Source organism: Melospiza melodia, chromosome 26 (genome assembly GCF_035770615.1).
Source record: "Melospiza melodia melodia isolate bMelMel2 chromosome 26, bMelMel2.pri, whole genome shotgun sequence".
Lineage (NCBI taxonomy): Eukaryota > Metazoa > Chordata > Aves > Passeriformes > Passerellidae > Melospiza > Melospiza melodia.
The window spans coordinates 4,046,652-4,074,390 of NC_086219.1; the positions used below are offsets into that span (position 1 = coordinate 4,046,652).

At 41.2% G+C, this 27,739-nt stretch overlaps 1 protein-coding gene across 5 annotated transcripts in view; it reads left to right on the plus strand.

Annotated features, from left to right (window-relative positions):
- Positions 1 to 27,739, plus strand: part of SLC45A1 (solute carrier family 45 member 1) — an 85,198-nt gene that overhangs the window by 25,838 nt on the left and 31,621 nt on the right. For 2 of the 5 annotated variants that reach the window (XM_063177135.1, XM_063177137.1), the window contains exon 1: positions 20,491 to 20,643. The exons of 2 other annotated variants lie outside the window; for them this stretch is intronic. The gene's annotated coding sequence lies outside the window, so the exon portion shown is untranslated. Of the gene's footprint in view, positions 1 to 5,552; positions 5,598 to 20,490; positions 20,644 to 27,739 lie in introns of those variants that run through there. One more of the 5 variants, XM_063177136.1, reaches the window with a different exon arrangement.

A 27,739-nucleotide genomic window follows, 5' to 3' on the forward strand; every position in this document is an offset into this window, starting at 1 on the left:
ACAATACCTGTGGGACACATGAGAATTGCTGCAGCCTCACTGAACTGGCAGGAAGTCAGAGGCTGCTGCAGTGGCTGTGAATGATGTGCTGGTGCACGAGTGGGAGAACATCTCCCAAATTACAAGCAGTTAACCTCTGTACTTCTATTCCTACTGCACAGGGCCTGCTGGATGGTGTCCTGTGGGAGAGAGGAATGGAGGGAAGGGGCAGAGACAATGAGTGTAAGGCATTCACAGATCAGCAGTGCAGACTCTCACATAACAAGGGGAAACTACGGTGCAACTGTACAGACCTGATGCTGAAATTCAGCTTTGAACAGGGGCCATTACTCAGCCTTTGTTTGAATTGTACCTATACAAGACTTTAAAGCAATTGGATAATGCTAATTTGTCTCTTAAGCCATCTGCAGAAGCTGACACAGATAGCAAATCTTTTATGCTTCAGGCATGTGGAAGTGGTTTGTGATGCAAACATACTATCTAAAAGTGGAAATACAGCATGGCTTTTGTGAGTTCTTGTCTGTGTACCTTGATTACATCTCTGTCTCAATGCTGCAAATACCAGAAGTTTTACTTGCTTCAAAAACTAGTCACAGAAAGCCTGATGAAAGAACAATCCATTAAGACTCTAGGGAAAGTGCCTTGTATCAGACTGCTGGGAACTGGGAGGGGAGGTTGCCCACTGCCCTAAACATTTGTTTCCTTTTTTTAACCCATGCTAGGACAATACTGGATTAGGTGGACCTTGAGATTTGGGGCAGCACAGCTGCTGTTGGAATGTATCTGTATTTTTCATTCCCTTTTATATTTCAGTCAGACTTTTCCATATTTTCTGTTTATGTAACTGGGTATACAATGATTTATTTCTGCTTACAAGATTCAGCTCAGGCCCTTGTCTGTGGAGTTGTATCCTGAATCCTTTCAGGATAGGGCTGTGCTGTTCTTTGAGTCTAGAGACCAGGAAGAAGGGAACAGCTTTAGGAGAGTGCAACAAAGCTTTTTCAGAGTAAGGATTCCTTGTTGCTGTGAATGAGAAACATGTGCATACTTCACTGGTCAGATTTGTATGAATGCAGTTGCACCAGCCAGGTGTAGGGCAGAATGAGTGTCTTGCATTTCCAGTTTAGCCAGAAGACCCACAGAAGGGAGGAAACTCATGGGTCAGTAAAGGAGGGCTAAATTAGAGGTTAGCATATTCAAGTGTCTAGACAGGGAATACAGACATACTGCAAAATTCAGTCTGTCAGGGAGTGGAGAGTCTAGATTAAAAAGCCATTTCAAAGGCACGTTGCCTGAATGGGGTAATCATGTGCTCAGACTTTTTCAGCACATAAGCATAAGCTGAGTGAGGGAAGAGATCAAAAAAGGACACAAATATTGACACAGTCTGTAGCAGCTTAGACTGGAATGGAACTCGATAAATTAAAAATAGCTGGTTGTTCACACTTGTGTTTCCCAGAAATGGCCACAGCCACATCTGTTTTTTGCCATCCATTCTGTAATACTTGAACAACTCACAAGAAGTGTTGCCTCCTTCCTCTTGCTGTAGAGACATTGTTACACAGTCCTCCCAAACTGAGTTCATTCTGCTCTCGGGCATGTAAACCCTGCATGTAAACTGGTCATCAGGAAGCTGAGCTTCAGTCTGGTGAAATACCCAGAGCTCACTTAATCCACTAAGATTGTGTGCTTTTAGGGCAGTGTCCAGAGATGTTCCCCTGGAACAGTACACCGGGCATATCAACAGAGGAGCTGACTCAAATCCCAGTTTAGCTGCTCTGGTGCATCCCATCTCCTTGCAGAGCCAGAGGAGTTGTTGTCAGCTGACGGCTCAGTTGTGTTTTTGTGCCCTTTAGGCACGGTATTTCACACGACTGTAGTGTTGTGTATAATGACAGTTTGGGGGAAGTTCCAGGAATCCATCTATGTGCAGTGTTAGGGTCTGCAGCACCACTGAAGTTCCTTTTCAGCCTTCACAAGAACATATTGTATTCTGTTACCTTTGTCTACTACACTATTTCTTTTTCAGCGTGTTTTTTTTTTTGTCATGGTCATCTCACTGCACTCAGTGCATAGACAGACATTGTCTGTGTGGCAAAGCCTGACAACTCTTGGATGCATTCACAGTATTTTGCAGGTAGAGGTGTCTCTCCTTCAAAACAACTAGAGTCTTGTTTTCAGGACCAAGCAGGAACTCTTGAAAAATTCCTAAATATTGCTAGATTCTGTAACTGTTGTGTATTTGTATTGGCAAGCCTAGAAGTCATCAGTCTTTCACAGTTATAATTGGACAGTAAGCTTCACTGAGACTGGCAGTAATGGCAGGAGTCAGCTCTTTGTTTTTCTGTGCCTTGTTTTATCATTTTTAGCTATTAAAGATAAAATGTTATAGCCCATTCTTTGGATAAAATAGTTTCTTTATAGGGTATGTTAAGGAAATGTCCCTGTCTGGCAGTCACACCTGAGCAGGGACTGAGGCCCCTGTGCAGCTGCACACCCACATGGCCACAGCCACACCAGGTTTCCCATCACAGAGTCAGACATCCTGATCCATGAAATCATTTAATCTTGGCAAAATAACTAAATAACAAAATAACAGCTTGAGATGGTGCCTCTGAGAAGGGACCCCAAACAAAGGGGCTTTTATATCCTTGCAGTCTGAGCATGCAAAAGTCCAGGGGTTGTGCTGCTGTCTGTGTGTCCCTCCCCTGGCTGGGCCACAGTCCCCAGGCCCTGTGTTGTGCTAAGGGTCAGCAGTTCAAAACCTCTTTTTGGTGCTCTGGGCCACCCAGAACTCTACCTCAGCTGTAGCTGCACTGAATGGATTCCCCAAAAATATAATCAATATCCATCCTTGTGATTGTACAGAAGAAAGAGTAGGCAAAAGTGAGAGCCTTCTAGAATATAGCAGCCTGTTAAAATAAACATCACCTAGGGAAGCTTGAGATGCCTTGTGTATCACAAGGGTATTTTTGAGATCTCTGAAAGCAGGGTAAGGAGATTGCACAGATTTTGCAAGATTTGGAGGTGGAATAGTGAGTGCTTTGGTGAGTCAGGGAGGGAAGAGCAGACTGAGCAGGAAGGACAGTGGGAGTAGAGCTCATCTGGTTCTCATTCTGAACCAGTAATTTCAGTGGCAAAGCTGTATATATATAGAAGCAGTATTTGGAAACAGTTCTAAGTGTATCATTGTAGAAATTAATAGTTTGGTAACTTGATTCCCAAGTAGTAGAAAGTTAATTTTACTCATATTTAAGATTCTGCCTATGTGGGGCATGTGGAAGGGGACACAACTGTCTGCCAAGCATTTGTATTTTGAGATGTGTGTTTGTATTTGCACTGCTCGTCCTGTACCACAGACACCCCAACAAACTGAGACAGTGCTGGTGAACTTGCTTCTGGGCTTTTTTTGGCATGTCAAAATCTGACATGTGTTTTAATGTATATTTATGACTGGCATCTTTAATTCCAGAGCTTAATGCTCTACTCACCTGAGTGGATTTGTGCCTACTGATAAAACACAAATTTTCTGAGAAGTGAATCTCTACAGAACCTGATGATTTTGCTGGGGAAAGAGGTTGATCAACATATCTGAATTTTGGTTCTTAGAATTAAATAGATGATAGCTATTTTAAATATTTATTTAGAAGTATTTAAAATGTTGTCTCTCAATTATAAAAATACAAATTAAGTGCACAATCTGATTCTGTATGTTTCTCCACTCCTACCCTCAGCCCCTCCCAAAAACTCCTCCTAAAAATACTTTTTCCTCCTTTAATTACCACATTGAACTATATCAATTGTGGGATTTTTTTTTCCCAAATACTGAAGTCACTTCTGTGTTAAAATTTAATAAATTTATGAGGTATAATTAATTTATGAAATTTCTTGGGTATAAGTACATTGCAAAATAATTAATGGGAATTTTGAGCCACTAAATAACTTGAGCTTTTAGCACATCTCTAACTACTTAAATTATATGGTGTTTGTGCTGTTTTATAGCCTTTTAATTGTTAATCAAAATGGTGTGAATACCTTAGTTGAATATATCATCTTTAGTCAGTTTGGAGGCATGTGGTGTTTATATTTTTAGTAAGAGTTTGTGGTAATGAGATTGAGATGTTGAAAGTAGGTATGAAGAATAAAGTATGATTGAACTGAATTTGTTGTTGAGCTTAAAATATAGAGAGGAGAAAAATATTCCTGTTGCATGGCTGGAAATAGCTGTGCAGGGAGAGCAGTGCTGCAGGGTCTGCACGGCCAAAGCCCTGCATCCACAAGTGTAGAAATTTCTGTTCTCTTGAGCCTGCACTCCCTTCCATCCTCTGTGGGCTCACTGCAGGTTGGGGAGCTGGGATTTTTTGATGGAATCCTCTTCTCCTGTGATCTGCTGGATTTCTTCATGGGTTCAGGGCAGAGCAGCATCTTGTGTGATCAAATTGAGCAGATTTTATGGGCAGGGGCTGCAAGGTGGGAGTGACAGTGGTGCTGGCCTTGGCATGGAAACTCCTGTCCTGTTCCTGGGTTTTTCTGTGGTTTGTTCTCCCTCCATTGTCTGTGCTTCCTCCTTTGTGATTCCTACGTGCTTATGAACAGAGGAAGAATAATTTTATTTGTAATATAGCACCTGGGAATCCTATCCCAGATAAACTTGAGCATTTCCAGGAAGTCGTAGGTACTTCTCTTTAAAACATCATTAGTTTGTCTTTGTTTTCTCCTTCTCTAATTGGCACTTTCCATTCTAATAAACCAACACCCACAAACTGTGCAGCCACATGATCTTTTCAGTTAATACAAATCGTCATTTCCAGTCCAATAGACTCAGTTAATTGTGCAAACCTGCAACACACCCATAAAGTGGCTATCAGGTTTGTTATGCAACGATGACTCATGAAGGAAATGTGGAGTGTAATTAAATACAGTGATGCAAAGATAGCAGTATGAAGCCAAAATCAAAGTATAAGTGATAATCATCTGTATTAAATGTTTGTTTCTGCATGTTGTTTTCAGAAATTACTTAAATTATAAGTTATCTGGCTGCTGCACACATGCCTGGCATATGCTTGGACAAGTTAAAAAGTGACCTGCAAACCTGTAAATAAGCTGAACAAAGTCTGCTATCAAAATAGTCTTTTGAGGAAGGAAAGGTATGTAGCTCAATCTCAGCTGTGTCACGCAGGCACTTTCTAATTCTGGGGTGATCTCCCAGGTTTTCTGGTCTTGTGAGAAGCAATAGCTTCAAAGTAAAGCCTCCATGAAGTTTTTGCTATTAAATGATTTCTGGTAATACAAGTCTATTCTCCAAGTTACTTTATATTTCCACTCTCTAGCAGGGAAAGCTGCTGTCTGTGTATCAATGGAGAATTTTGAGCTTTACTTAGATTTTTTGCTGATGGGTTGATTTCTCTTAAATACTCTTTTTATAACTTTGAAATTAAGCTTCCTATATAGAAATGCTCACATGCAGAAGGATGGCTGCACAGTAGTGCAATTATATTTTTTTTTTTTTAGCTTTTCCCAAGCTGATTGCTGTATAAGAGAGCACTTTATTGTCCAACACACAACTAACACTGGTACTAACCTCTGGCACGTTCATGGTAAGTAAGTTAAGAATTGTTTTTCTTGTCTGTCAGATGGTATTGTGTTCCAGTGCAGCAGCTGACAGCAGCTCAGCAGCATTGTCTCCTCAAGGCAGCTGGCTGACTCCCAAAAGACAGCCCACATTTCAATGGAAAAAAAAGATAATCCAGAAATATGTGTAATGAAAGTAACATCCATTCAGGATCTTCTGGGTGTGTGTGAATACCAAAACAGTGCACTAATTGAAGTTCTGAATTTCAGTCTTCTGCTTGGCTTTGGATCCAATAAAAGCCAAGAGATTTGTGTAGGGGAATAAATGTAACATGAGAAATGCCCTAATGGGTCAGACCCACAGCCCATCCAGGCCAGTGACTGAACTCCTGTGGGAGCTGTAGCAAAGGCTGCTTTGAGCAAAGCTTACAAACCTGGAAGCTTTTGTGCTCCAGTCCTCCTGCACTCTCCCAGGGGCCCTGTCTGGTCCTGTATTTGCTGGGTACAGATCAGTTTTTCCATGGTTTTGGTCCCATTTTGAACCTGCTGAGTGCAGTCACCTCCACAGCTTCTGCTGGCAGCAGGATCTGTGACTTTCTTGCTCATAGTGTACAAAGTGTTTTATCTGCTCTAACCCAGTTGGCTGCTAGTTTCTGCAGGAACCCTGCTCCTACAGTTCTTGGCTTTGGCAAATTACACACGGCGAGAGCTGCATATTCAACTTGTTCGTTGCCTTTGTGAGTTTTGTTAACTTGTAATCCCTCTAAATCTCCTGTACCTTTCTCTGTTCCTGATGGAAATCTGAGCTCCCTCATGAACTCCTGTTCCTTTGGTCACTGTAGTTACCTTTCTCTCTGCATTGTCCCTGTGCAGAGATCAGAGCCACTGTGTCCTCCTACTTTTTTGGCAGCTGCCCCAGTTTGAGCCCTGGTTGTGGAGGGCTGTTGGGCTGACTCACTGAACTGCCAGTTCTTCCTTCAGCATTGCACAGGCCTGGCTCACACTGCTTTTCCATGGAGTAGTTTACATTACCTGCACCAAAGCTCCTGTGGTTCCTAAAGCAAGCAGAGGCCATAGGGATTACCTTCCCTGCACTGTAGAGAAGTCCAGGTAGTCAATATATTAACTTAAAAATATTACATTTCCATTGAGTTTATGTACATTGATGGTTTTGATGTACTTACACAATTTTGCTCCTGCAGAAATTTCTCTGAGAAATGGCAACAGCCACTGCTTGTTTGTGATCACTGTGTTACTGGCTGGGAGGAAAGAAAGTTAATTTGTTTACTTTTTTAGTTCAACTCCTTCAAGTGTAAAAGTCTGCTTGTGTCAGTGGGAGCAGCCATCTCATTATTCTGAGTACAGTGGGTTAGGATGCTGCTCCTTCTGCTGTCAGCAAGTCAGTTTTCAGGCTTTTCAGTTTTCTTTCTGGGCATTTTTCTAGGAGTTAGTGGAGGATATGCTTCATGATTTAAGGTGATTCTTGGTTCAGTTTGTAGAATCAGTTGCCTATGGGCTACTCTAAAACAAACAGTCTGGTTTAAGCAGTGTGTGTTTCAGTGGAGTCACCAGCAAAGGTGCCCCTTTGGGGCTGGGTGAGCTCGTGGTGGCTGAGGGGCTGCTCCAGCATGTCTTGGTGTCCAAGAGAGGAGGATGAGGAGGAAGGCTTGGAGCAGGAAGTCAGCCATCAGCTTATCATTTGTGACAGGTCCCTGGAGCTGATCCCCAACAGACAATGGACAGAAATGGAAGGTTCCTCTGCCCCATTTTTTTCTTCCTCATGTTTTTCATTCATGTTTACTGATGGCTTCTGTTGGAAGCAGAATGTAGGGATGGAGTTGAATAATGTGTTAGGTGTTATATAAAACAAGTCATGCTTGGTGTAAAATAAAATTTACAGTGGAGTATTGAACACATTGCCAGGGAGGGATAAACAGGTTTTTGACTAAGGAACCCCACTGTAGTGTGCTTGAGAAGAAAAGTATTGGCTGTTGTGCCAGGATAGTGCCTTCCTTACCTGTTGTTTGCTGAGTAACTGAGTGTGGGGGATTGGTCCTGGCTGAGGCCAGGCCACCAAAGCCTCCCTACCACTGCCCTCCACACCTGGACAGCAGAGAGAAAAGGTAAGGAAGGATTCATGTTGAGTTGAGATAAGGACCAGGACACATCATTCACTAAGTACAGTTCCAGGCAAAACAGGCAGGAATTAGAGATATTGATTTATTACCAACAAAATGAAGAGCAGGATAATGAGAAGTGAAATAAAACCATAAAAACACCTTCCTGCCACTCCTCTCTCCTTCTCAGTTGTACCACCACCCCAGTGGTGCAAGGAGGCAGGGAATGAATGGGGTTATGGTCAGTTCATGATTTTTTTCACTCTGCTCAAAGAGACAGAGTCCTTCCTCTGCTACAAAATAGAGATGCTTATGAGTATTCTATGCCTTAAAAGTTATATAAAATATGGTATCAACAAGGTTGTTTGGCAAGCAAGTGAGCAGGAAGAAGTGTCACGAGCATCATTATTTCTTGGTGTCAGAGTGAAAGGGTTGATTTGATAATTTGTCCTGATAGCTGAGTAACCCTGAGTCACCCAAAGTAAGACTTGACTGCTCAAGTCAGATTTAAGGTAGCTGGGATATCCCAGTCTGTAATCTTTTTTGTTGCTGTTGAAATCCTTTTCCCCTTGGGTGGGGAAGCAATCTGTCAGGATTTTCCTCATGCTACTATTCACCTGGAATTCCTTCAGGGATGGTTTACACAGCTGGATCACATCTGCCTGAAGTCCTGCAGAAGTTAGCACATGGCCCAGGAGCTGGGATAGTTTTGTCTCACAGTGGAAATTGTGGCTGGAGCTCAGGCAGGAGCTCAAGGAAAGGCAATTATTATTCTTCATGTCTGCTCATGAGGGATTTTTGTGACACCATGGGAAATCCTTTGGAATGAGGAAGGAGAGATTCCAGTAGATGGAGTTACCTGCAGAGTGGAAAAGTTCTGGCCATCCTTCATCTTGCACTGAGGAACTCAATTAGAAAAGGTGGCATGGGATCTTTCTTTGCATGCACCTGCATTCTTATTGCTGAGAAGATTTAATGAGCAAACCGATGAGAGGACAAGAGCAAGAAATCCCATTTCTAAGCAAAACGAAGGTGTGGGGGATGCTGTGGTGAAAGTGAGAAGTCAAGGGTGAGCAAAAGGAATGAGGGGGCAAGGAGGAGTGAGATGAGAGCTGGATGCATGTTTATATGACAGCTAGGAAACTAAGGGAGGAAATTGCCAGAAGAATTTCTGTTCTTGAAGAGACACATTTGTGTGGGTATGTGTAAGGGGGGACTTTCTCACAGAGAAGCAGTGGGACAGGTAGCTCAGAGGGGTTGTGCCCATGGACGGTTTCAAGATCAGACTGAATCAAGCCCTGAGCAACTTGGCCTGATCTAATGGCTGGGGATCCTGCCTGGAGGAGGATTTTGGAACAGAGACCTCCTAAGGTCTCTCCCACTGTAAATTGTCTTACAATCCAGTGTGCACTAAGCACAAGAAAAGAGAAAGCTTTAGGAGCACCTTTGTCCAGCTTGCCCAAATTCTGTTTTTCTCCAGATGTGACCCTACCCAGAATACATGTGCATTGTTTGCTTTCATGATATTTCAAACCAACACAATCATTAACTTCAGAAAAGTCACCTTCTACAAATGCTAGCATGAGGAATTACTTGTATTACTGTAAGGGTTTTTTATGGCAAATGAAACCTTCATAAAATTTCTTCCTGAATATGGAAGAAAATGTTTTCCCCAAGAAGAAGCTAAAGAGAGAAACTCCCCAACAGCTGCTGTGTTTAAAACAATGGGTCTCACAACTGCTGATGTGTCCTGGAAATTTACTTGATTTAGTTTAGCTTTTTTGGATTTTTTTCAGTCAGCTAGCTGTGGCATGGCCGAATAAATGTTTATAGACACCTTGCAATGACATTGCAGGATTCTCTGAAAATAAATCTGTTCAATAAACCTCTTTGTGCCTAGTCCTACAGGCTCCTATTTGGACAAACAGTAAGAAAAGGACGTTGTTCCCTTGGCTGTTCTTGAGGCTGACTCAGGAAGGGTGGGACAGGGCGAGCAGCTGGCCAAAGGTGAGGGTGCTGCTGAGCCCCTCCCCAGCACAGCCTGCAGCCTCCTGGCACTGCAGCCTCTGGCCCTGGGGCCTCTGGGGAGGCTGAGCCCTGCAAGACAGCCTCTGACTCACAGCTTGGAAGGGACTGCACTGAGGCAGTGGCTGCAGAGCGCTGCATTAGGCATGCTCAAATGGAAAGTGAAATAAAAAGCTGTATATGAAGTGATCTTTGTTGCTAGGATTGTCAAAATAGCTGAAATACATGCTGGAAATTTGGGAGGGAAAAGGTTAAGTGAAGGTATTGCATGTAGTGTCACAGTTACAGCCTCACCTGGGCCTCTGGCCAACAAATCCAGTATTTCAGGTTGGATAGGATTCAGAAGAGGCTACTCCTCTTAAGTATGTTAGATCTGGCTGCTGTGTCTGAAGAAACTAGACTACAGAACAGAAATGAGAGAAAAGCTGAGCCAAAGTGTCACTTTCAGTGCTGCTTTTCTATGGAAACTGGAAAAATGCAGTTGTGCTTCAGCTGTGTTTACCTGAGTGAGAAAGATGGTGCCATGTGGATTCTTCAGGGCTGCTGCAAGCTTGGCTCAGATGGGGTCCAGGGCATTGCCAGCCTTCTGAGGACCCCCACTAAATCCCGGGAGTTGTGTCAGAGGGGACACAGCTTAGTATTGATAGGAGTCTGCCCACAGTCCTTTCCAAAGGATTTCTCCAGTCTCAGAAACACCACCTGTGCCTAGCAATTCTTACTTTTATTTGGCTAGGCTCTTGCAGTACTGGGTATCTAATTCTTGGAGAAATTTCCTTCAGAGCAGGTAAGCCCTTGAGGACAGGAGGCAGCTTGCTGAGCCAAATATCCCACTTGTATCTTGCCTGCAGTTGGGAGAGGTTCTTCTCTAAACCCCACATGAGAGAATTTCTTTAGGATAGAAATCTCCACTTTTGATTGATCCTTATCACCAGCAGTCCCCTCCTGTGGTCGCCTGTTTATTCTCCTTGCTGAAGGATTAATTTTTCCTAGTTATAAAACTACTGGCTCAGATATTGGCCAAGGTTATGAAGTGGGGGTGGATCTTTAAGAGGCTCTGGTGTAAGCAGTGGTGGTGATTTTTCACATCAGAGGGAGGCACTGGAGCCAGGGGGATCACTGAGGGTGCAGTGAATGTTGGCCTTGTTGGCTGAAAGTGATGGGGAATTGCACAAAAGAAATTTGATAACCAGGTTAGCTCTCTCTAAGGAAAGCTATTATCTGTAGGGTTTTTTTTTTTAATCTACCCTTTTTAAAAGAAGTTGGTGTTGGGACCGACCTCCCTTAGGCAAAACACAGAATAAGATAGATAATTTTGGTTTTTTTGGTCCAGAATATCTACTCCTATATTGCTACTAGCAATGGAGAGACTCCTTCTTTCTGTTCTTAGGCTCTTACTGCCATAATTCATTGTTAGGAAGGTAGAGCAGTTATTTGCATTGGGCTCAGCAAAAAGCTTCTGGAGTTGTCACAGCAGGCAGTTCAAGTTTACTTTGCAGCTTTCCCTTGCTGTGATGAATGTGTTAACTTCAGGAATGTCCTCACCTCGTGGCCTCTTTTGTAGTTTGTCTTCTGTGGAACCAATTAGAGCGATTTCCATCAGCTCCAGCCTCTGCTTGCCAGATGTTTCCTATCCTCCCAAAATATGTGCAGAGCTTGCCATGTGCAAACTTTCATATGAGTGTGTTATTTAGAGGAAAGGAAAAAACCCTCTGTGGCTGATTCCTCTGCTTGGAATGCTGAGTGGGAAAGCTGGAATGCTTACTGAGCCACTAGTGGTTCTGGCAGCAAACCATTTCTGCTGCTTGCTGAGCAGAGACCAAGGGAATAGAGAAGTTCAGTAAGGAACAGTTAGCGTGGGTTAATGAGCATCTGTTTTGTTGAAAATTGGCATGGCAAGGTGAACTTCTAATATTTGCCTTCTCCAATGCTTTCTAAAATGAGGTCATGCCCATAAAGGACCAGTAGTGCAAAGATGCTGAGCTGATTTTTATGAAGTTGAAACACTGTCAGGATACCTGAATAGTTAAGGGTAAGGAAATGGAAGTCCCCAAAGCTTCTGTTGAGAAAGAGGAATTGGCTAATACAAGGCAAAAGCTGGAGATGCTCAGTGATGGAGAGCCTGGATTTTTCCTGTCTGTGCAGGAGGTGATGCAAACAGCCCAGTGTGTACGGATCAGAGGAAATTCATTGCTCAGCTGTTTGCCTTTCTCCCTTGTTAGTCTCTCCCACAGCCCTGTTGCAAACCGGATCCTGGGGATGTGCAGGAGCTGGAGCTCCACTCGTGACTCAGAGGATGTTGGGAACCATGCATGTGTCAGCCAAGATGTCACTGCCTGCCTACAAAGGGCACATGCACTCAGTGAGGCTGCTTCATTCAGCACTGGAAGAAACTGACATTTTTACTCTTTAATATTTGTTCTTTCTTCCTTTAAGCTCATTGACCACTCTGATATAACTGTATAAATTGTAGAAGCTAGAGAAGCATTGACCCAGCTCTGCTGTGCAAAGGCACACAAATTCCCAACTGTATAGATGGCAGCAGGTTCTTTTTCTTAATTGAACATGCTAATTTCTTTTAATTCCACCTCAGATTTAAGAAATCTGGGCCTGTGTTGTAGAGAAGGTAACACTCTGGGCTTACTGGAGCTGGTGAGTAAAACAGCACAGCTTGCCCTGAATCCTGGTCTTGTCAGCTTCCAAGTATTTAGCTTTAAAATAAGTAAATGTATTTTTATGTTAGAATTCAGCAAATACTAAGATGTTTTCTGCCAGGCATCTTTTATGAAAGCTGTTTGCAATTTTGAGTTAAATTTCTAGTAATTAGAAGTTTAAAATCTCTTGATTTTTGTTTAGAGAAGAAAAGAAGAGTGTTCTTGGGAGTTCTTTCTACCTAAGAGCTTTTTGCACAATATTACCTCACATAAACTTGCCTGTTGGGACTGTTGTGGCATCGCTGAAGCTTCAGTCTTTTCTTTTTTTTTTTTTTTTTTTGTCTCAATGATCATTTTGTCTCAATGCAGACTTATACAGCATCAGAAAAGCAGGAAGGATGTCAAACCTTTGCTTCCGTGTTTGTGTCAAGAAGATAAAGTTTTATGAAACTGACGTTTCAAGAGCAATAAATCTTTATGCCTGTCCATTGAGCAGTCACTGAGACAAAAAGCTCCAAGAGTGCTGCATTAGCAAGAGGAAAACATCTGGCATTTTTTGTTTGAAAGATCCTAACTCTCTTATGCTCAACTCTTGGACCAGTTCTGTCTTCAGTAAAGAAAACCCAAACAACAAATGCCAAACCAAACTGTCTTCATCTTTTCAGTCCTTACCAGTGATACATTCAACTAAATGCTGACTGAATCCGTTTCAGTCTGCAGTTAAATACAATGGGCCATCCTACCTTACCTTTCTTGATACTAATTATGCCTCACCTTCCTAGGCACTGCCAGATGTCTTTAGACTACATTTAGTACTTGTATTAAGTAAGTCAAAAGTTTTCAAATGTTCTTTTGGCAATTTCTGCAAGGAAAGATCTGTAAGAGACAATTTGGTGTTGACAAATATCCAAATATTTTGAGTAAGTCTGGTGTAATCTACAGTGCCTACTGCCTGAAGGAGCAACTTTCAGAACATCTCTCAGGGTGGTAGGTTTTAAATTTTGCCTCTTTACAGAAGGGCTGTCTAAGCTAGTGAAAACTACATCACAAAGTGCTGTTTGTATTTCAGTGGATTTCATGAGAAATTGGAACTCTGCAGACACAAAACAGCTACAGGAAGCATAAGGCTGCTTAGCCACTCAGATTGTCTTCAGGTGAAGGTTGGCTGGATAAACATCCAAAGCAGAATGCACCTTTTTATTGGCTAGGTGGATGTAAACACAGAGGAGCCAGAGCAGGAGCTCTGGCTGATTGGGGCACACATGAATGAGTCAGAGGCAGGATCAGCAGGGATGCAGCATCACAGATGTGCTCCTGTTACGTGCCAGTTTGGGAAACATTGGCTTGTCATGGAAGAACATGAGGAGGAGGGTAACACAAACCTGTGGGAGATGCCAAGTTTTTTTTGTTCATGACTCACCAAGGCAGCAGCAAACTGTACCTGCTGCTCCCTGACTAATGCAGAGGTTATTCCAGAGCATTCAAAGAATATTGGAGGTTACTAGTTCAAAGTTTTTATGCATTACATCATTTTGTTGCAATGACTGAGTCATTTGGTCAGTTTAGCTGGTAAGTAGGCAGTGGTGAGAGGGAAGTGTTGGAGAAGGAACTCTAACAGAATATATCTGCCTTGGCTCAGCTGACTGTAGAGTTTGCTCTCTGTCCTAATTACTTCTTGATAAGATTTATCACCTTTCCCAGAGGCAGAATGAGGACAGCAGTACCTGCAGGCAGTCAATGAGTCTCAAACAAGAAAACAAGTCAGGGGGTGTGTTTGGGGTGTGGTATTTATTTTGTAGGTTAAAAAAATCCATTATTTCCTGAAATACCATTTTACAAGGCTTTGTGTACAGGAAGCAGTACTTCTTACCTGTAAAGCAGAATGCTGTTGGCTGTATGGAAATGGAAAAAACCAACCTAGAAGAATTAGTCTTTAGGTGTAATACACACAGTCTGAGGCACATTTGTGCCTAAAAATCTCAATTTTTTGAGAGCAAAATAAGCATAGCATTGTCCAGCAAAGACAGTTAACAGCAGTTTTAATGTCTTGTTTTCCTCTAGCCTTTTGTGGGTCTGTCAATCAGCAGCATCAGGAACAGAATGTTGCCTGTAGTATTAAGGAACACTTGCACCATCAGGGAGACAATTACCTGGATATATCTTTGCTAAGAGATAGGATTCTCATGTTGGAAGGCATGCCTGAGAAAGTAGGAGAATGATACCCTGTTGTATTCCTCCAAATAAATGATAGATATATTCACCTTCTTGTATATTTTATTTACTTACCATATAAAAACTCAGAATGATGAAACTGAAGATTTACAGATTTTCAGTAAGACTTTAAAAGAATGTTTAAAAGATTTTTTTACCCACAGGCGATTGTTTCATTGGATTCTGCTGTGAGTTGTTTTGACTCAATGGCCAGTGAGTGCCAAGCTGTGTTGGGACTCTGGAAAGAGTCACAAGTTTTCATTATTATCTTTTTAGCCTTCTGTCTGTATCCTTTCTGTCTTCTTTAGTATAGTTTAGTACACCATTCTTTAATATAATATAGTGTCATAAAATAATAAATTAGCCTTCTGAGAACATGGAGTCAGATTTATCATTCCTTCCTCCATCTGGAGGCAACCCAAATGCAATATTCAGATGTCCTTGACACACTCCTATGGGCACACCTTCTCATGTTACTTTTGGTTTTGTCTGATCATGAGGTTATGGATGCTCTCAGCATCTGCAGCAGGAAGTTTCAATCTGGAAGGGTTTGCAGATTGAGCATAGTGAGTTTATCACATGGAGGAATAACATCCGTGGAGTCAGGCCTTGATGACAATGTAGAGAGAAGACTGACAGTCTGGGGTATGTCTGTGGGTATGTCAGTGAAAAATCAGGCAAAATTCCTTCAGTAGGAATGAGGCATTAGAACTGTTTTAATGTGGATTATTAGAGGAACTGATGTGGTTTGAATTGATGTTACCAGGATGCTGTTAAGGAGCTGAAAGACCGGGGGCATTTAAAAGGGTTTATCTGTACTTGCCCCAGGACCTGTTCATGCCTTTTGTTGTGAGCCCATTAGCTGCAGTACTCAAAGTCCCGGAACTCCTTGATTTGTGTCTCAGAAGGTGATTTAGAAAGCCACTTTCCCTGCAGGATTTTTGCTTTTATCAGGCACAGCATCTGTCTCTCAGTGTGGAGAGAAATGCTGTTACAGCTGGAGCCCAAGTCTGGTTCCTGTACATTTACCTGTATTTTGCACTCTGAAATCTCTTGGCACAAGCAAGATTCTCCTGCTGCAGTTTGCCCAACACCTACCCAGGTCTTTTAAAAAATACCCTCTGTAGCAACACAGAAGAGTCACTTACTTATTGCTGAAGGATTTGAACATAGCCAGTGTTTCCTTTTAGACAGGAAAGCCCTCCCAGTTGCAAGAGCTGAGTGAAATGATTGGGACTTTTGGAGGAAGGAGTATTGAAGGCTCTGTGGACAGTGTTGAACATTAGAAGCATGGACACTGATCCTGCCTTTGTGGTAACAACTATAATGAAATGGGAGACTGTAAAGACTCTGTGTTCACCTAAAGTCAAAACCTGTGTCCTGCTCTTCCAATGAGCTTGAGAACATCCTGAAGTTTTCACTAAAACCTGTGGCAAACACTGAGTCAAGTGTTGATTTTTCTTATTCCTCTCCTCTTTCTTTGTCAGTTGTGTGAATACAAATGCAATAAACCTCATAGTTAAGGACATAATCTTTGTTATCTTTGCTGCCTAGTTTTCTCTCATTCAAGATTGTCAGGAGCTAAGGGGAGCAGTAGAGAAGTGTGCTGATGACTTAGGATGTGGAGATTTCAGTGAGTGCAGAGGAGCATCCCTGTTGGATGTGCAGCACAGATCAGATGCTGTGTCCAGATTAAGGAGCAGATATTTCAAGATCCTGCTTCTCCAGTCATCCAGGTCAGGTACCTAAAACAAAGCATGCTCTGTCTGCCTGCTGTGTGCATGCTGCTCTTCTCTCTATGGAAATGAAGCAGAGGTGAAAAATGAATTTTTAACACACACCAAACTCTTACTTCTCAGTAACCTCTTCCTTCTCAAGTCATGGCTGGAGCAAATGTGCATTGAGACTTTGAGTATTACAGATTCTGCTTAAACAGAGTTGAAAATAAGACTGTCTTGTAGCCAGCATGGGAAGGAAAAGAAGAGGTTAATACTTGTGACAAAGGTTTTGTGAATTTTTTGTCTTTTGCATATTCTTGCCTTTATTGCCTAGCTGTCTGAGCAGGAAAAGGGAATTCACTGTTAACTTGATAGGGCACATTGCATAAGTGTGAGTATCAGGGAACAATTTGTGGCCTTTTCAATTGTTTGTTGTGTCTGCTTATAATTATCTGCTTTCTCCTTAAAGGGACCTTTGAGCTTTTTCTTCCTTTAGCAAAGAGATTACAAGGCTAGTGGAGTGGAGTATAGGTAATTTGATTTCCTCAAAAAAAAAAAAAAAAATCATTGTTAAGCACCCAGTGTGCTTGAAGAGGGGGAGGAAAACCAAAGATTTGGTTTGGGTCTGAGTTTTCTCCTTAACTTATTTTATCAGAGACATGTTCCCAAAAACTCAGACACAGTGATGCAGAGGTGGGCACTGTTGTTTCACAAGGCTGTGATTTTCAATGAACAAATATTTCCTGCCTAAAAGGAAGGCAAAGTGTAACCTAAACATGAGGCACTTTCTTAGCAATTTTGCATTATGCTTTTGTCACTAGTACAGGAAGTGCCTGAGGGGAAGACAAGGCTGCTCCTGGACTTTCTCGTTTTGTGCTTCCTGTGGTCAACTTAAAATACAGTGCCAAATGATGTTTAGAAAGTTCTTAAAGAGGCAAGGTTAGCAAGAAATGACTTTGAACTTTGCATAGGTAGTTGAGAATCACCTTCTATATTTCTATGTTTTGCTACCTCAGTGAAACTCCTGGCTTCTTTTTGGGAGCAGGGAGTTTCACTGTAAAGAGCAAGCTGATAAACAGTATTGTTGGACAGAGCTGTGAAAAATGTATATTTTATGATTGGCTTTTTGCAAATATTAAAATGAATATTATAGGTGTTATGTTAGAAAGTTATGCTGTGTTAATTTTCTTAAGTGGTGTGTTAAATATAGTTTTGTAGTTAAAATGTAACTTTTGTAGTTAAAATAGAAACTATGTGTGTGGGATATTTTTTTAAAGAAGGGAATGAGGTACTCACACCAGATAGCAGCCACAGGACACCTGAACCTTTCAGAGAAAAAGCATTTCATGTATGAGGTGTGTGAATATGCAACAGGCTGTTGCTTTTAAGGGTTAATCCTCTGTTAATGTGGATCCCTTTTCAGGCTTGTTTTGCCCACAAAGAGATACCTGGACTGTCCTTAAATCTTTGTTTTTATTGTCTCATATTGTCCTAATCTAAATTGTCCAAATTTTTATTGCTCTAATTATATTACTATTTTTATAACCATTTTATTACTACTAAACTCTTAAAATTTTAACAACAGTGATTGGCATTTTTCACAGAGCCTGAAAGCTTTAGTCCAAGGCTGTGCTTTGATCAAACAGGCAGTGCCCTGTGACACTTGTGCCAACCTTTTCCTAGAGCTGGTGTGGCATGGCTGGGAGCTGGCAGCTTGCAGAGCTGTTGAACCTGAGTGCTGGGAAAGAAAAGCACAGGGTGGAGAGAATTTGTGTTCTTGTGCACCACTTGTACATCCCTGCAGTTTGTTGTGTATGGGTGTAGATGCCAGCCTGGGAGAGAGAAACAGCAATGGTTTTCACAGTGGCTTGTGAGAATTTTTAAGGAGTTGTAAGAATCTGATAACTTGTTAGTATAAACAATCTGCAGGGATGTTTTTCCACTTTGTCTTTCTGTTTTTCTCAAAGATGGTGTGTGAGAATAATGTTTTTATTTAACTAGCCAATCATGCAGAATGTATTGTATCAGTCTATATAAGCTGAAGAATCCTTTGTATTGAAGCTTCTTTTTTTCCTCTTGCAGTTCAGTCTTGTGTCATTCTTGGCTCAAGGGTGCCATGGATGGGCAGTGCAGAGTGAGCCAGCAGGGGCCTGTCTCAGGTAGAGGTGAGGGCAGTGTGGTGAGCAGGCTGTGCTCCAGAGGAGTGCAGCCCCAGCCTGTGCTGGTCTCTAGCACCGCACTGTGGTGTGCAGGGCTCCGCCTGTCACAGCTGCTCCAGCTCTCCTCTTCCCTGCTTATTCACTGGCAGCTTTGGGCTATTGCTTGCTGCGAACCACAAATGCTCTTCTAGAATCTGTTTCATGTCTGAAAGCTGATTGACACGATGGTTGGTATTTTCTATGTCACAATGTGTACTCAAGCTCACGTTGCTTATTTTCGGTTCAGTTTGCCTTGAGTTGCAAGCACACCTATTGAGAGTTTGAAGGTACATTTCAAAGGCATGCCTAATCTCTCAATACAGCTGTAATTGTAGCAGCTGCTTTTTAAAACAGGCTTTCTCTGGCAATTCATGCCAAAAATGTAACCAGAGTTGGCTATTATACTGTTCAACACCAGAGTTTCTTAATCTGGTCACAGTTTACTGCTGTTACTAAAGATAAGTAAAAGCACATTTTGTATAGTAGTGTTGGAGTAGGATCCTAGATTCCACAACTTCAGAATTTGGAGCACTACGTTCTACCTCTGGTTCCTAACCAGCTTTTTGCAATCTGAAAATTCATTGAAAAGTAGTTTTGGTGTGATTTCGTCACAACAGGGGTGAATGGCCCCTTGATGATTTCTGACAGATCAATAAAGCTTTGCCTTCCTGCTGATGGGAAATAATCCCCATATGAAAACAAGTACAGAATGTGTTTTGTGGATGTGCCCATGTCCTTCTGGCCTCTTCTGGGAATGCATGAATAATAAAATTAACTTCTCAGCATTCAGCATAACCATGATTGTGGAACAGCATTTCATTTCCAGATTCCACCTACATGCTATCATGAGCCACTTTGTAAAAAGAAGTGGCATTAAAGACTGAACAGGAATAAAGCTCTAGGAAAAATGAAGTTTACTTTTCACTTGCTTAGAGTGTGCACTGCAGCATATGGATAGAAATTATATCCTGTTTGGGTGATGTTTACTTTATTAGCACTATTTGGTATCCAAAGAAAGATCTAACACTGATATGCCTTTATTAGTACTCTGTTAAGTTTCTAAGGGGGGAAAATCAACCCAGATTAAAATCAAGCTAAGGTGTCTAGAAGACCTTTACAGATCTCTTGGCTAACACAGGATTTACACAGCAGCACCCACAGTGGTTTCTGGAACACACCAGCATATATTGGTATATACCAACACAGGTGCTTTAAAATGTTTTGCTGTATTCATTCTTAGGTGTTACCAAATGGTGAATAATATTAATCTTTGTCATCAATAATTTTGAGTATTTATGCTTGTAATCATAACAGTGTGGGGGTTTATTTGCTGTCACAACATCAGCTAACTGTTGTTTGCATTCAGTTGTGTGGCAATAGGCTGTTGGAAACATGTCCACCATGCATGTGTAAAAGTAAATATGGCTGGTGAAACTGTGTATGTTTGTCCTCAGTACCCTGAGCCTCACCTCTCTCCTTCTTACAGTATCTTTTTAATCAGCTGACAACAGAGTTTGTATCATAAAGCAATCAGTCTCAGAAATAGTTTTGGTCTTGTAGGAATCCTGACAAAAGTCTGTGATGTCCACACAGATGGTCTGGAAAATAAGTCACTTGCTAGTTCTGTGACTCACCCCCACAGATGAACAATTTTATAACTTTTAAATAATTGTTTGTGAATCATGTGGGGGGCTGTAAAGGAAGATGTATGGCACTCATTTTCATGCCAGTGCTTCTCCCTGACTCTAACAGGAATTTAGTGAATGGTAGTCAAAGGAGAAGAGCACTGGGATCTCACAGAGAGCAGAAGTGGCACAAAACAGGACATTTCTTTGCTCTCTCTTTCTTGTTGGATTTTTTTGGCTTTGTGTTCCCTTTTCATGCCAGTGTTTCTTCCCTTAATCATTGGACTATTATTCACATCTTGATTATTACACTTTGTCCATTATTTTACCTTGTAAGGCTTGTACACTCTCTTATGTCTCAACAGCAGTCTCAGCACAAAAGAGTTGAGGTTGGACAGCCAGGTTTTGGGTCACAGCCTAAATTGCCATGCTGAGTCTTACAGAAAGCTCAAGTGGTGTCCCCACCATCCTCTTCATTTTAATGGGGTCTGCACTGTGGGATGAACAGATCTCCATGCTCTACAGAGGTGAGGTTTCTTCAGGCTCTTTGCAAAATATATTTGATGTTTGTTCTGTGCTGCTGCTCCTCTATGCTCTCAAATTTCCCTTGTGAGAAAGTTCAGAAGGTGAGGGGCAGTGTCCCAACAGAGCACAGTTCATTTCTGTCTCTGACGTTCTGCTTTGCCCACTTGTTTGCATGAGAGTCACTACCCCTTATTTGGTGTCATCAAACTGCAGTGATTCAGCTCTGAAAAGCTGCATTTACAGTCAGCCAAATGAAACACACAAGTACATGTAAGTTTGTAAAGCAGAGGGCTTGTCCTTGTGGTTTTTAGAATAAAATATGCTGGTATGTTCTAAAAACCACTGTGGGTGTTCCTGTTTAAACTCTGTGTTAGCCAAGAGACTGAGATACATGGAATTCTTGAGTAATATGGCAAATACCCAATTTACAAGAAATCCCACTGACACATTTTTTATTGTGTCATGGTCTTTTCTGAGAAATTGTGAAGAGAAATGAAATATCTTTGTACATGATCTCATGAGCAAAATTCTAATTCTGCTTGCATTATTTCTGTGACCTGAGGTCAGTACTTCTTTTGCATAAGATGAATTTATGAATGCAGTACTGTAACAGCCCTTTCACATCTCAGTTTCAAAATGTAACATGAAGTGATTTGGTAGAATTAGAATGGAGTAATCTTGCATTAGTATTGTTAAAGCACTCTGGATCCTACTACCCATTTGCAAGTTTACAGTGGTGGTGTTTCAGTCTTCAAATATAGCTTAAAATGCTGTTTGACCAGGATAGTGTGTGATAAAAGATAGTTTTTATAGGAAACTACTTTCTTTGCTAATGTGATAGTATTGACTTGTGAGAGAAAATTCTGCTTACTTGACAAAATATATTGATAGTCATACATGAAGTTGAAGATTATTTGAAGACTTCTGACCACTTTGAAGTGAAGAGCCTGGTCTAGCTGATCAGGTCTGATCTTTAATCACCTGATCTTTGCCTGTCTCCTAGAGAAGTCAGGACTCTACTGGTATGGGTTGCTGGGAATGATAAAGTTCTTATCCAGTGGTGAGGACAGTGCTTGCAGCCAGAATATCTGGCCCAGGAATGTTCCCATCACCTTTATGAGGAAGAGTTTTGAGTCATGTCCAGGGCTTTGCTGTGCATCACTGACATATGTGACTGTTTATAGACTGACCATTTTAAAGAAATCTGTGCTTCTGCACTCAGATCCTGCTGCCACCTTAGGTCAATGAGGTATTTTTCAGCTTCTTTAATGAGTCTGGGGATCAGATACATGCTTGCCATCTCAGAAGGGGGCACAGTTTGAATGGGCTCATATGCTTTTAACCTGCTATGGAACAAGTACTGCTTAATTTGTGTAAGCAGCTCCAAAGGTGGAAGGGTGGGATAATTCACACCTGCTCAGTCAGCTGTGGTTGTGATTTTTGTTGTCCACTGTCATCTCCAAACCCCTCCCTGCACTCCCAGGTTGGGATTCCCCAGTGTATGCTGGAAATGGTGTGAGATTGTGTCTTTGAGGTTATGGTCTTTCAGAAAGATGAAATCTCCCAGACTCTGCAGGCACAGCAGTCTCTTCAGGTCCTGGGCTATTGTTTAATCTATGAACAGCATGTTTAGCTCAGGAAGAAACAAAGCAGGAAGGACTTGCCTGTTCAAATACAGACTTTGATTTGGAGCTGGTTATCTTGGTTTCCTGGGTAGCCAGTGGAAAGGAACAGGTGTTGCTGGGGTGTGACTCATCCCATCCAAAGCAGTGTCCCAACAACTATTGGCCACTCAGACCATCAAACAATGTAGTACAAGTTTCACCAGAGCAAGACTTATTCATGCCAGGAGTAAAGAATCTACATTTCCTTTACAGACTCAGTACATCTTTGCCATTAGTTGAGGATTACATTATGCTTATTTGAGCTATGCATATTTTGCTTCACAATAATAGTTTGTTTACCATTGTGATGGGTTTTCATTGTCTAATCTCTGTTTCTTATGTTAATTGAACAGAGAAAGAAATATGCACAGGTTAAGGAAGATTTTTTTAATGGAATAGATGTCCAAGTGTCTGTCCATGTGCATTCATGCTTCGTTAACTGAGTGTGAAACTTTAGGTTTTCCATTCATAGCAAGTTAAGAATAACAGTCTCATTCCTGTTAAACAGTTGTTCTTATTTTACAAAAGCAGCTTCTGGAAGACTGAATTTGAATAGGGTCTCACTACTCCAAGCAAGAGAAATTTTGTGTCACAGGAAACTGCACACTTATGGCTCCATCTCATTTTCAGCTGTGCCAAAAAGGATGGTATTCATGGGTAGTCTCAGGAGATTAATCTTTCTCTGTTAGCCAGTCTTGGTGAGCAAATCCTGGAAATATTCCTCTTTCATGAGCTTTACAGAATACTTTGACATCTAATGTTTCTTTTAGAACATGAAACCAGACTGGTAGAATTGCTGGAGTGTTAATTTACTACATGGTGTCTGTCTCCTGGAGGAAGAGGGGAAAAAACTGGAAAGCAGAAGTCTCCCACTGGAATCTTGGCTTGAGGTGAATAGATGAATGACAAAATCTTTGTTCTGCAGTAGGGCCTGTCTGACCTTTCCTTTCCTGTTGAGTTGTGAAACAACAAAGTAAACATTTAACTGAATGTGGCAGCCTGAGACAATTGGCCCTATTGTAGAAGGAACTCCAGTCCCTTTACTCTGCATAAATTCTCTTTGCTGGCAATGCTAATAGAGCTGCAGTGGAAGAAAGCCAGGCCTTTCTTTGGGCAAGACCCAAGTTTAAGCAGAAATACAAGTAGTGTGTGGCTTGGTCCCTGAAAGTGTCCTGGATGCAGCAGGGCTGCTGGGGATCACCCATGGTCAGAGCACTTTCAGAAGTATTTTGTTTGTAGCATAGGAAATCAATTTGCAATACTGAAGTCTTCAAAGTCCTGCTATGAGGGTTGTTGGGAGTGGTTGGATGTGATTTCTTTACCAATGTAACAATGCCATGATGGAATTGCTGAGGTTTATTCCTTGCACAAAAAGAAATAATTTCCAAACTGCTTTCCTTATTTCATGGCACTGTCATGACACTGCATTCCCAGCTGAGCATGAATAAACCCATGAGCTCTAAAATGCTATAAATGAACCTGAGCTTAATGTTCATCCAGCTCACATATTTGTGAGTCTGTTCCCTTCTTCCAGGCTGAACAGTTCATACCAACCTTCAACTGTGCCTTGGGATGATTTCTCCCAAGCTTGGAGTCTGCCTTAGAGGCTGTAATAGAGAAAAGGATTAATCTCACATGGAGATAGTGACAAAATCTGATCCTTTTGAGTGCTTGGGGAAGGAGCTCTTGGCTGTTCTTGCTCGGGGTCAGCTGAGTGCAGTGTGGCATTGTCTGTGTGTGACCCGCACTGCAACTCATCTTCAGTGGTTTTGCTCTTTCTCTGGTTCTTTCGGGGAGATAAGAATGGTTCTCTGCTTTAGACTTTCACCCAAAAGATTATTTTAACTTCTCCAAATGTAACAGAAGACTGTGCAGAGGGGAGGCTTAAAAGCTATTGCTCCTCTCCTTCCCTCGTGGGAAGGTTTCTTGGTGTCCTGTTGGCAAGCAAAACACACTCTTCTTTTCTATAGAAGCAAAATTTATGATTCTTCTGGCCTGTTTAAATTCACTCAGTCTTTCTGGAGTTCATCCAACCCAAAGTTTTCAGACTTGAAACAAAACAGAGGCATTGGTTTGTTTAGCTCTATCTCAAGTATGGAAGTTTTAAAGCTTTTTTTGTTTCTTTATTTGTTTTTAAATAATGTTTTGTTTCCCTAAATAAGGAGGTTTATAGGACTGACTCCAGGCAGTTTTTTTGAAATAAATATACACCATAGCATTAAAAAACTACTTGTAAACTGTCAGCATCTAAGATAGAATATACAGAGAGATGAACAAAAAGTCTTTCCTTTAAGAAATCTATTTAATTCACTATTTCTAAAGGAAAGGTATTGAAAAAATGAGGATGATTTGTCAACTAGTGCTTCTTACTATGAGGTGATTGTACAGTCATTTGGAATTTATCAATACTGTCTGGGTTTCTTCCTGAGGATTTTATCCAGCTCACACTTGCTCCTGGCCTCCAGAAGTGACTGTGTAAAACTTTAGGTGCCTGTGGTGTCAGATCACAGCAGAGTATCCCATTAGTCTTCTCCAGACTGAAATTCTAATGATTTTCTTTTTCAAGATCCACCTGTCCAACAAGTTTTGTTACTTAAAAAAGTCAGCTCTGTAGAGGTTTGACGTGTGTGTAGCTTTTCAAAGAAAGCTTTTGGAATCCCAAAACACTGAGGCAGACAAGAGGCAGGCAAAGGTCTCACCTGCATGAGAACCTTGCAGAGTTCCTGCAGGGAGGGGGATTTGGGTCCCAGAACTGTGTAGAGGTGGGAAGGAAATGGCAGAGAGCCTGTCCTCTCCTGCACCTCTTCTGGAGAGGACAGAAGGTATGTACAAACCCAGAAAATTCAGGGTAATTTTTTACTCCTGCCTTTTTCCCAGTTTTCAGCAATTCAGCCATGTGTGTGTGTATTCAGCCTCACTGCAGAAACAGCTGCTCTCTGCTGCCCTGAGGAGCTCTGCTCTGCTTTTTGTGGAACTCTGAACAAAGCCATTTCTTTGTTCTGTCTCCCACAGTTGTAAAAAAGAACAGTAATTTAAACACCCTACAAGAGGTTTATGCAAGCCTAAAAAATGCCTTATGGACAAGAGTATTGTGCAGTTATTTCTTCAGTTGGTTTTTACTGTAATGAACTTTTCACAGCAGCTGCAGTCACACAGACTCAGGATGGACAGTATTTATCACACTGGATGTAAAACCAGATACAGACTCCAAGCCATAACTGTTACTTTGAGGGAAACCCTGAGTTCTTGGATGGGCTTTATACTCTTTCTTTCCTCTCCAAAGGTGTACATATGTATCAATGCTACCTGAATTTTTATGAAAGTAAATTATAGGATACCAAGGGAGAAAAGAAGGGAATGTTAGTTTCATTTTTTTCTCTTGTTAACAGGAGAAGATTTTTGCTAGAAGTGAGAACTCAGGTTGTGTGGAGTGAATTTTTTTCCTCAGCAAATCATATTCCTTTGAAAAAAAATCCTATGTTATCAGACCACCTATTTAACATTTCTGTATGTCCTAATAAATAACCATTAAGATGTAATAGTTCTATTTCATTCCTGTGGCAAGAGCATTTCTTGGGAAAATGAAGTTAATGACAAAGTAAGATACTTGAGTGTCAAAATTTTGTGTTTCTTGTTTCTCAAAACTGCCTTTTAGATGGGTGTTTGAGTATTTGGTGAGGATGAGTACAATTCCATCTATGAGAATTTCTGGCAAATTACAAAATGTAGATATTCCTATTTTCATATACATTTTGGAAGACAGGGAGCTGTTGTGCAAGAATGCTCTGAATCAAACTTTGTCAGGTTTGTCTCCCCACACTTTTAGTCAGCTGGTTTGTGGGCAGGTGTGGTAGCTGGTGTGTAATTACACAGGACTCTGCTGTGACAGGAAGTGGAGAAGAGTTTGATTGCCATGAGCTGAGGACAGCAGAGAGCTGTAAATCAGGCAGGAGCTGCAAAATCCATTTAAACTTGGGTTCCAATAATTCAGCTACTCCCAGAGCTGCTTCTCTGATGTATCAGCAAACTCTGTTTTCTGTGAAAATGGCAGCATAAAAGCTGCATGGTGTGTATTCAGTATTTCCTCCTGGTCCAAAGAGCATCCTTTTCCAGCAAGGACAGGCCAGGTAGAAGTCAGTTTACAAAATCAAAATGACACAAGTGTAGCATCAGCAGGGCAAAATTAGGTGGTCAGGAGAGATGCCCACTCTCAGTACATGCCTCTCTCTGTGTAGCAAAAAAAAAGGAAGATAAAATTAGAAATAGCTTATGGTTAATGTGCTTCATGAGTTCTGTTTGTAAACACACACACATAGAAATAACAAGAGTTTATTTCAGGGTCACATCCAGTTGTGTCACTTTGGATGACATTCATTCACATTCATTTGGCTCCAAATAATATAGTTTGCTGCATAATCATTTGATTCATGTTCATCCCAAGTGCAGAATTTTGGGATATATAAAAACCCCTGTGTTATTTCCATATAAAATTGATGGCAACAAAGTGACACTGCAGTCAGCAAATCCCTTCTCATTATTGCCCCAGCATTTGACCAGCATTCTTACTGGATATGCAGTGTGTGTTAATTAGCATTAGCTTTTAAAAATATATGTAAGAAATATTGTCTCCCAGACAGAAAAACAATAATTGTTTCTCAGAAACCCAGTAATCAATTATTTGATTATTTTTGTGTAGGACAAGTAGTCTCTTATTAGGATTATATGCTCATACTTCATTGAAGGTGCAGATTTAATCTGTTTTATTATTAAACCCACAAATCCCATTTAATAGTGGATCTCTAACAATAAGTAGCCATGCCATTTTATGGCTAATATCCAACATGAGAGTTAATAGTAAGGGCACACTTGTGCCTGTTCCACAGTGAAGGCTAACTTGAATATTGCCTGTAAGGCAGGAGTCAGTCACTCTGTGGGGAACATGGCTAAATATTCTTAGAATGGAAAAGTGGTTTTGCAGTGATTTTGCTAATTATTGGGTAATTTATCTGCTTAGTTTCAGAATATGTCTCTTCAGACTAAAATGTCCATGTCCATTTATTTAAAACTCCTGATGGTCAGTCCTGGTTCCTTTATGTTACAATATTTCTTTGTTGCAAATAATATCTGCACTTGGTTTGAAATGACATTTCTGCCATGTATTTATTTGCTGGTTCTTATTACAAAATTTAACTCCACATTAGTATAGCTTTTGAGTTACACAATTTATTTGTATTTTTGGGATCTGGAAATCTTGAGGGGCTTTTTTTTGTTGTTGTTGTGCTTGTTGGTTTGATTGTGTCTTCTGTGGATCCTGTCCCCCTGAGTGTGCTGACACAGTTTCAGTAGTTTATCCACTGGGCATTGCAAATAGGGCAGAAGGTGAAGCACTCAGGTTCTGTAAACTCTGAGTGACATGGTGGAAATCAACGTGGCT